Source organism: Chinchilla lanigera, unplaced genomic scaffold (assembly GCF_000276665.1).
Source record: "Chinchilla lanigera isolate Chin_1 unplaced genomic scaffold, ChiLan1.0 scaffold00138, whole genome shotgun sequence".
Lineage (NCBI taxonomy): Eukaryota > Metazoa > Chordata > Mammalia > Rodentia > Chinchillidae > Chinchilla > Chinchilla lanigera.
Window position 1 is genome coordinate 287,039 of NW_004955539.1, and position 9,524 is coordinate 296,562.

Consider the following 9,524-nt stretch of genomic DNA (forward strand, 5'->3'; position numbering starts at 1 on the left):
GAAAACTGTCAAAATCAAAATAGAGTCACGTGTCAATCCTACCAAACCATAAAAGTGACTGAGATATTTATAAGGTAGGATTCTTACACCTAAGTGCCTGATTGTAATACAGAAGACATTATTTGGCTGTCGCAGTCCTCATCACTGACCACATCTGCCAAAAAGGTGCAGTCACTATAATCTGCCTTGTAACAAGATTAGAGATCCCCACAGAAATGGCCACCGGGGTGGGAAAACTGACCACTGCCCTCACCTTCTACAGAAGCCTATCACAGAACTTAGAGGAAAGCCTGAATAAAATATCAGAACAGCAAACCAAGATCCAGGACCAGTGGTACCATTCCTGTTGTGCACCGTGATGCATTTCATCAGAACAGCAGTCCAAAACTTCACTTAACTCCAGGTAGATAACATCCTTCTACTAAAAGAAAAAAAACAAATCAGATACCCGCAATTCCTTCATAGGGAGAAAAAAACCATAACTAACCCATGCCCAGCCCTGCCCCTTGCCAATCTGGTCTTCCCTGTCTCAAACACCCCTTCCAATTTTGTTTTGCTTATTTATTTTAATCTCCATTGCTATTTTTCCCTTTTCTTATATGTATCACAGAAGGCTGCAGTGTTAGCCTAAAGCTCCATCCCTGCACCCCCAGCAGCCTAACTTCTATTCTAGGTTTAGTTACAGCTAACTTCTTCATTCCATCCCTGATTCTATTTCCCCAGCCCAAGCGCCACCTCCTGCCCCGAGCTTAAAAGCTGCTGTGCCTTAGGGATGGGCTCCAGTCTTTACTTCAGACCCCCACATAGCTTGTGCCAATAAATGTTTCTGCCTGGGGTTTTAAATCAACCTTACACCTTTATTCTACACTTCGGATCCAATCTTCATGTTTGGCATTATTTAAGAATAAGAACAAGGTACAGTATGTGTAATTAAATAAAGGAAACCATTTTCTTTGTTGTCGTGGTTCTAGCCCAAGGAGCCTGAGACAGCAGGGTTTTTAAATAACAGCATTCAAAGGCATTGTTGCTGTTAAGACTGATCCAGTGCTTTTTAATGTGGAAAGAGTATCTGAGGACATTTGCTATGAAAATAGATCAGTGAATAAATTTCTCACTATGGTTGATAATATCACCTCTTTGATATTATTTGAATACAGACGTGCCATTCTCCAGTGGAAAGACATTTGAAATCAGAATTAAACCCTGGCTTGGTGGAGACATTTCATTATTCAAATGAAAGGTGATTTGATGAGGAGATCAAGATGTAGAGCATATTAATTTAGTTTCATTACAAGGGTATAATATAACCCACCATTTTAATAATTTTTTTTTCTTGAAACAAAACTGACCCAAGAACAATACTGTTCCTTGAAACTGTAAAGGAAGTTAATTAAAATATCAAATTGGAATCCTTAAATTAGAAGTAGGTTTAGAGAAGCTTCCCTAAATTCTACATCTTTATGTGTATTTTTAAATTTATTCAGCAGTATTCATTATCAACTGTACTCATTATGCTAGAAAATGCTGATACAATGGTAAACAAAAACAAATATGGTTCTCATGGATCCTTCCTTATTATTAATAGGTGAAGGAGATTTCAATAACATAGTAATTAGGTGTGTCATTTCAATCTAAGATCATTCTTATTAAAGTCAAGGAAGTGGTTACATGGCACGTGTTTAAAGGAAGCCTGATCGTGACTAAAGGGAAGCTGGCCAGTGGAAGTCTGGGAGGGAAGTTACCTGGCCTGAGACCGACCGCATGGTAGGCCCTAATTAGTTAAAGACGTAGATATGGGACAGCACTGCAGATGAAGGAACCAATGTACAATAAAGTCGTGATGGAAGCGAAAGTCACTAATCAGGCTGGAGTACAGGAGAGCAGGTGGCAAGGAGACTGCAGCAGGAGGAGTCTGAAAAGGTTGGGAGAGGTCATGTCAGAGGTCAGGACTTGCGAGTCATGTTAAGAATTTTAGCTTTGTCTAAGGGAGATGACTCACTGGTGACTTTAAGCATGCAGTTGGCCTGTGTTTTTGTGTTTTGAAACATTGCAGTTGCAGTTGGGAAGGTGGGTTGAAGGATCCAGTGTGGAAGTACAGAGATCAGTTAGGAGGTTATTTCAGTTACCCGAGGGAGAACTGATGGTAAACTTGGCTAGACATGCGGCAGTAGAGACAAAGGGGCAGACAGGTTCAAAGATACCATGGAAGGAGAACTCCAGAGCTTCAGAGTGAATTGGAAATGTGTGGCCAGGAAAAGTGTCTGAATGACTCTGAAATTTTGAGTAGCACTATGGATATATAAAAATGTGAGTAGTTTAAAGATTTCTGAACAGGATACTTCCTTAAAAAAGGATCAGAGTTCATTTGGATACAGAGGACATAGGGTAAGGAAATTAAGATTTTTCAGAGACTTACAATTTATAATCTCAATATCACATATTAAAGCTAAATGTGGGGGCTGGGGATTTAGCTCAGCGGCAAAAGCGCCTGCCTGGCAAGCGCAAGGTCGTGAGTTCGGTTCCCGGTACCGGAGAAAAACCAAAAAAAAAAAAAAAAAAAAAAAAAAAGCTAAATGTGTGTGTCCCATAAAAGACAGGCATAGTTGTGTGAATTACTGTTTTTTGTAGGTTAAAATGTTTAATTAGTATTAACCTATTCATCCATATGTCATATGGATAGCACCATCTACTTTTTTTTGTTTTGTTTTGTTTTTGAGACAGGGTCTCGCTCTGCAGTTCAGAACTCACTGTGTAGCCCAAGCTGGTCTTGAACTCACAGTGATCCTCCTGCCTCAGTCTCTGGACTGCTGGAATTACAGGCATGCACCACCAAGCCCACTATAGATTTGTTATACTTATTTTTTTGGATGGCACCTTCTAAAACAATTCATATTCATCTTTTCCTCCATCTTCCTTCCCGTTTTTCTTTTATTCTTTCTTTCCTTCCTTTCCTCCACTTTTTCTTCCCTCTCTCTCTATATATATATATTTATGGAGCACATAGTTCCTATTGTAAAATAGGAATTTTCTTAATAATTCCTCTATTAGGAGCCATGTCTAATGCTAGACACTAGGGATCCACTGGTAAATCCATCACGCGGAGTTTGAAGTTTATCAAGGTAGATATTTTATTTATTTATTTATTTATTTTTGGTTTTTCTCCGGTACCGGGAACCGAACTCATGACCTTGTGCTTGCCAGGCAGGTGCTGTGCCGCTGAGCTAAATCCCCAGCCCTTTTATTTTATTTATTTATTTATTTTTTTTGAAGGTAGATATTTTAAAACAAACACTAACAAAGAAAAACATATTTGATTATATTTGTCATAACAAATATAAAATATAGCCTAACAAAAATGTACAGTGTACAGTAAGATCCATGACTAATATGTTTGGTCACTCAGTAGACAGAGAAGATGGCCACATGTGGTAAAATTGCCCACTGCCTTCTAAATTTCATTTCCTGGAGATAGAACAAAGTGGATTATCATTTTTACAAAATCCTTAACATGGAAACATTATGTTATTATGTCATCTCCTGCATTTTCCTTGTGTTTTTTTTGAGACAGGGTCTCACTATGCAGTTCAGGCTCACCTTGAGCTCACTTTGTAGCACAGTTTGGCCTTGAATTCGCAACGATCCTCCTGCCTCAGCCTCCCGAGTGCTGGGTTTACAGGCGTGTGCCACCACACCTGGTGATCCTATATTTTCTTTTATGCTGTAATGAAAAATTATAATTCTGGACAAAAGCTAGAATACTTAATTATGCTATGGTAATTACTGAGAAGTTGCATAGTGTTTAGTTTTCATAATCCCTAAATAATCAGCTGATGTAAATTCTCCTGCTTCAAAAAAACCTTCCATAGTATGAGAGCATTTGGAGACTGGAGTTGTCGTTTTGATCTTGATATATTTAAAACTTTATGAATTCATCATGTTATCCTCATAGGCACTTAAAAACCATGACCTGACTGACTTTTCTTAAGTAAAGCCTTTCAGATCCTTTAAAAATCTACTGCAACTGCACCTATGTGTACAATTGTTTTGCTTCATTTGCTGGTTGACATGAATGTTAAGTAGGAATGTTCCTTTTCTGATGTTTAAGTGAGGCAGATATTAATTATGAAACGTGGAGGAATCAGGAAAGTCACTTAACCTGTCTCCCTGGGTTTATCGGCACCTGCCCCTTTATGTCACATGCTTCCTGTGAGGACCAAGCACTCAAGAAAACCCTGATCATGGCTCAGCCTCCGCTCAGCAACGTGCTTGAGCTGCAGCCATTGCTGAGGGCTCTGGGCACACTGCGTCCACTGTGTGTACTCAGGTCTGGACTCACAGGGTCCGGGTGCCCTGAGTGAGGAGGATAAAAGCCCTGTTCCCTGCTCTTCCCCTATAGTTCTGGTGATTCTGTCTGAACTAAGCCTTAGGCACCAAGGGATTGTAGGGGTAGAGTCAGACCTCATGATCCCTGGACCAGTGAAAAATCAATGTGGGAATAGCTGGGATTGTTGGCCTGAGATGAGAACGCAGGCACAAAATCACAAAATGCTTGGCTCCAAATGGAACCACTCTCTCTATTGTGTTTGTGCCAGCAAGGACGAGGCTGTATAAAACCTGAATAAATGGAGTGATACGGTGCAATAGTAGCTATCCTGACCAAATTCTTCTTGCTAGAACTCATTATCATGAACTGGGTAATTTATGAGTAAAGCTTTATTCAGTTCATGGTTATGGATCCTGGGAAGTCCAAGGTTATGGAGTCACAAATGAAAAGGACCTTCTTGCTGGTACATGAAGCAACAACAAACAGGCAACACAAGATATCACACTGTTAGTGGCGTACATTCAGAGAGAGATCCAAAGTAGCTTTTATAAAAGACCCACTCTTGAGATAAGACATTAGCCTGTTATTCCGTTAATCTGTGCATCAATAAATTAGTAAATAAATGAAGGCAGAACCCTCATGACTTAATCACCACTTAAATGTCCCTGTTCCCTCTACCTCTTATTACCTCATAATGGGGATTAAATTCTAACATGAGTTTTCCCAGTAGCAATCACACCCAAACCACAATAGCATCCAGTGAGAACCCCAAACTCCCAACTCAGCCTCAGGACTTCCAGTACAGCCACCATCTCTGGTATTGACTGTGTTCTGGGTCCTGGCTTCCAGGGCACCTGTGTAATCCACTTTCTCCTCAATCCCGGTCAGCACCTCATCCCCAAATATTTCCTTTGCCTCAGCCTCCCCTGGCTTCAGCTTCCTCTCTGTCTCTGATCCTGCGGTTCATTGCCCATTGGGCTTCATTGGCCACAGTTGTCTCCTCGGCCTTGACCACCTAGTTTGCACTGGTCCCAGGTCCATTGACAGTGTGGACAGAATGGAAGGGAAGGAGGTACCAGCAAGTATTTCTGAAATCAAGGAGAGTAGAAAAATAATTAAAAATCATAATACATTTTGTTACTGATCAGGCCCTATTGTTTGTTTGAATGCAATCTTCTGTGTGGTTAGACCTTAAAGCCGGAAGCTGGCCTTCCAATGGGTTGTACACTTTGTGTCTGAGGATGAGATGGTATCTCACGTCTTGGAGAAACATAGTTTCACTGTTTTGTGCTGTATTCCCAGAAACAATTCTCTCTTCTATTGACACAGTTCTTACAGCAGTTCGAAGTACATATATGGGTAGCAGGAAAGTGTGCCTCATCAGTTATAGGGTAGGAGAAAGCGTTCACTGGAAGGGCGCTATTCCTTCTGTGTTGCTCAGCTGCCATTTTCTATTTGCAGCTCTAAGTTGTGCATGCGTAACTTAGTGAGTCCCTGTTGTGCCTTTTGAATTGCATTAAAGATATTTTTAAAAACCTTGCTGAACTTTACATTTATGCATATAAAATCCTTTAAATGAGAAGTCTCTGTTCTTTTTCCAGAGATAGAAATAATTTTTTTCACAAAACTACCCATTTTCTGAGAGATTAAAAATCCTATTAACTTTCCAGAAAGTATACTCAGTTCTTCAAATTGCACCACAATATTTGACTGTGCAAATACAGATGGCAAGGACAAAGCCGATTGAGTTGAGAGCAGGGGTGAAAATAGCAATCATGCTTCTCTAGGCATCCTGATGAGATTCTTTTTCAGTACAGGCCATATTGTGTGCTGGGGACTGTATTTTCAGAGAGCTCAAAGGTCCCAATTTTGCCCATTTTCATTCTTGTTCAAGAGGTAAGGGATTGCATGATTTTGCATCATCTTATATCCTGTACTTATGTTCCTGCATTTGTATGGTGACCTTTAAGCTGGCCTGGTTTATCCAGGGAGTCTCCTATAGGGAGTACTGGCCAATACTATGGCAGATCCTGTGCCAAAGCCATTCTTCTAAGGGCAACTACTCAGCTCCTATCCCCTTCTGACCATCTGACCCACAAGGTCTGCAAACCTCATCTTCAAGCCACTGGCCCAGCTCAGTCAGATACCGTACACTGTTATTTGCCTTTTAAATTCAACTCAATGTAAAATTACTACCAGCGATTTTATATTCTACCAAATAACATTTTTATGTTACCAACCTAATCAGAAAATCCCAGTTCAATCAGACTTTCTCAGAGTGGAGCTACAAAATGTCCTCCTATTCCACTTTTTAATCTGTACCTTGAGAGAAATATGCAGAAAAGCTCTATAGGCAGCAGTTACTATGACAGTGAGTTCTTTACGTCGAAAAATTAGTTTCTAAAAATTATTTCTAGATTTAAAACTTCACCTCAGGAAATAAGAATGCAGCAGTCTTTGTAGATAGGCTTTTTCATTAGGCATGGATTTTCAGATGCCGTTTTCCCTTTACAAAGAAGGAAGGAAAGAAGGAAGAAAACTGACATGTATTGAGCACTTGCTACACACTACATGATGAACTGGATGTTCATAGCACTAACCTTGTGCTATGGGTTAGATCTAATGTCCCCTGGAAGTGTCAGGAGCTTGGGAGGGGCCTGGATCATAGGGGCACTGTACTCACCGGGGGACTCTTCCATCGGTAAGTTCAGGGGCCGCATGTTCAGTGAAGAGGTGGGTATGGGGTCGGGGCTTAGCCCCCGCTCCTCCCCATCTCTCTATTACCTGGCTGCCATGGCCTGAGTAGTTTTGCTCTGACACATCCTTGTACCATGACGTTTGTGCCTTGGAGCCTGCCGAACATGGACTGAAACGGGTAAGGAAAAAGAAATGTCTTTTCTTTTAAGTTGTGGCTGTTCGGTAATTTGTCCCAGCCATAGGAAAGTGACTAAGACACTTTAGTAAAGTTATTCTGTTTGACTTTCAGAACAGCCCCTTGGGGTAGTTATTATGACCCACTTTTACATGTAAGGGCATGCACTCAGACAAGTCCAGTGATTTCCATAATTAGCAACCGCACAGGCTGTAAGTGGCACAATAATGCTTTGAATCGAGGTCTGCTGATTACAAAGTGTGTGCTCTTTCCACTGCGTAGTAGTGCTTTCTTATTTTATGGGCATGCAGCTTTCTTGATCCTAGTTAAGTTTATAATTTAACTAAATGCCAACCTTCCAGATTCATTTTGTTTCTTTGTCAGGTCATCATTATTTTTATTGTTCAATAGCTGTCTAGATTCAGTTGAACAATGGAGACAGATTAAGACCAGGTGCACCACACTCAAACATTCACCTGTTCTGTGATTATATGTAGTTTGCCTTCGATTTTGTTAGCCCAAGAAAAACTTTGTAAACTAGACTTATTATACTGTGAAATCTTTCTCTACTCCTCAGTTGCATAAAAATTTGTAAATAACACATAGGAGAAGGGAGTCAGTGAAACTGCAGATGATCCACTCTCGTCAAGCCTGTTTCTTATTTTTAAAAGTTCCCAAAGAGATGGGTCTTGCTATGTTACTCAGACTGTCCTGGAACTCTTGGGCTCAAGAGATTCTCCTGCTTCAGCCTCTGAAGTGACTGGGATTGAAGGTGTGCACTACAGTGCCTAGCTAAGTCTATTTTTAAATAGTTGGGGCAGCAATAATTCAATCAGAAAAGCATGGAAACATAAGTTCTTGGGAATGGAAGTTATTTTAAAGACATTTCCATGGAAGGGGAGTAAGTTTCACCTCGACATGTTGATTCTTAGTGCCTGGTAGAAGCTCCGCAAATTCCTGACTTGTGGAATTTTGAGGCTTTATCTGGATTCAAGGGAAAAGATGATGTGAACCGTGATGAGTATCTGCTATGGCTTGAAGAGCAAGTGGAATCATTTTTTCTCCAAATAAATGTTTTTGAATTCTTGTTAACCCACTTCAATGACAAGAGACAGAAATTGAGACCCAGAAAGGAAAAATGGCCTGCTGCAGATTCCATAGCCACTTGGTGGCACTGTCCGAACTACAGCCCAGGTCTCCTCCTTCATAGCCTGATGCTGTTTCCCTGTCTAGTTTTGTCTCAGCCAGACTTGTTACCACTTGGAACATAAATCTAAGCATATTAGGTTATTTTTGTGCCATGTTGAATGAGTATATTATCAAAAAGAACTCTAAATCCTATAAAGTAATGTGTACTTTCCTAGAGGAGAATCTGAGGTTTGCTTTCTCAAGTGTAATACTGATAATCTCTGTTCATTTAAGAGTAAGGTAAGAATAAATGTATTTTTGAGGGATTGAGACACAGTATCCATTCAGGTGATGGGATCCAGTGTGTATGAATCTCTTTTATTTTTTTTTCTGGTGCCGGGAATTGAACTCACAACCTTGTCTTGTGTGGACCACCACTGCTTTTTCACTGGAGGAGGGCTGCTGAGGATTGTTCTCAGGGCTTTGCGCATGCTCAATCAGGTGTAAGTGCACTGCTATTCCAGTGCTAAACTATAATGGCCTCTTTACTACATCCAGAAAATGTAAATAAATTTTTACCTCAAAACTATGAGCTATTTTCCTTTTTTTTCTTTTTTGTCTTTTTTGAGACAGGGTCTGGATATGCAGTTTGGACTGGTTTTGAGCTCACTTTGTAGCCTAGGCTGGTCTTGCACTCATAAAGATCCTCCTGCCTCAGCCTCCAAAGTGCTGGGATTACAGGCCTGTGCCACTACACCCGGCTTTTCTCTTGTTTTTGATGGTAGTCATTTCATTCCTGCTTCAGGAGGTATGGAAAGTCATGTAACGGTTCAGCTGAATTCAGCTTTTCTGAGCCATCAAACTCACAACAACAGTATTTTACTCCATGTAAGGAAGCTCTTTTCCACATTGACTTTTCTTTCCCCTTTCCACAAAATGCTCTATTAAAGTTATTATTTAGTTGCAGATAAATTAAAGGTTTACCTACTACACTTCAAACCAATTGCTTTCCCCATCCTAGTCAGAAACAATGGCTTAGATGTTTTCCCTAACAAATAACAATGTGTCTTTTCATATCTTCATGGTCTCTTTTCATGCCTCTAAACAACCCCAGTTATTTGACAATCATTTTGTTTATAACTTATTATCAAAAAATGTACAGTATGAACCTCCTTCTTTTCTCTATCCACATTCTTTTTG